Consider the following 674-nt stretch of genomic DNA (forward strand, 5'->3'; position numbering starts at 1 on the left):
GTTGAGTGCAGACAGATAAATCAAGTTGTTGCACTGTATATACACCTCATATATATTCAAATATATTAAATATAAATATTTTTTTGTTTTTTTTTTTTATTCTTTTTCTTCTTCTTTGTTGTTGTGTATACTGAGAGACTGTTGGGGGGAGAGGGGGGGGAGATGAAGGCGTATTTGTTGAGGGTATCGGGGTAAAAAGAGAAAATAAATTTATAAGAATAAATAAATAAATTAAAATATATTTAAAATATAATTAAAATATAATTAATTTATTATATAAAGAAGTTTTTAGCGGGGGCTGATGAAGGGTATTTGTTTGGTTGATGCGGGCGGTCGTTCTGAGCTGTACATACACCTGAAATACCAGTATATCCTTCTGTTGTTTTTTTTCTTCTTTTTGTTATTTTTAATAAATTAAAGTTATTTATTTTTATTTTTTTATTTATTTTTATTTATATTTCTCTTTTATTTCTCTCTATGTGCATGCAACTGGCTTGGCCCCTCGGCTTCATCTCCTCTCTCACTTGGGGTGTATGTACACTCGACGGCTGCAGGGGGCGTACAGTAGCCGTTTCTCTTGCGTATAAATTCATTTTAATTTAATTAAAATAAATTATTTTTTAATTAATATTTTTATTTTTATTTTAATTAAAGTTTCTAGCTCTTATCCCCCG

Source organism: Eimeria mitis, genomic scaffold (assembly GCF_000499745.2).
Source record: "Eimeria mitis Houghton genomic scaffold, Emh_scaff1664, whole genome shotgun sequence".
NCBI classification, from domain to species: Eukaryota; Apicomplexa; class Conoidasida; order Eucoccidiorida; family Eimeriidae; genus Eimeria; species Eimeria mitis.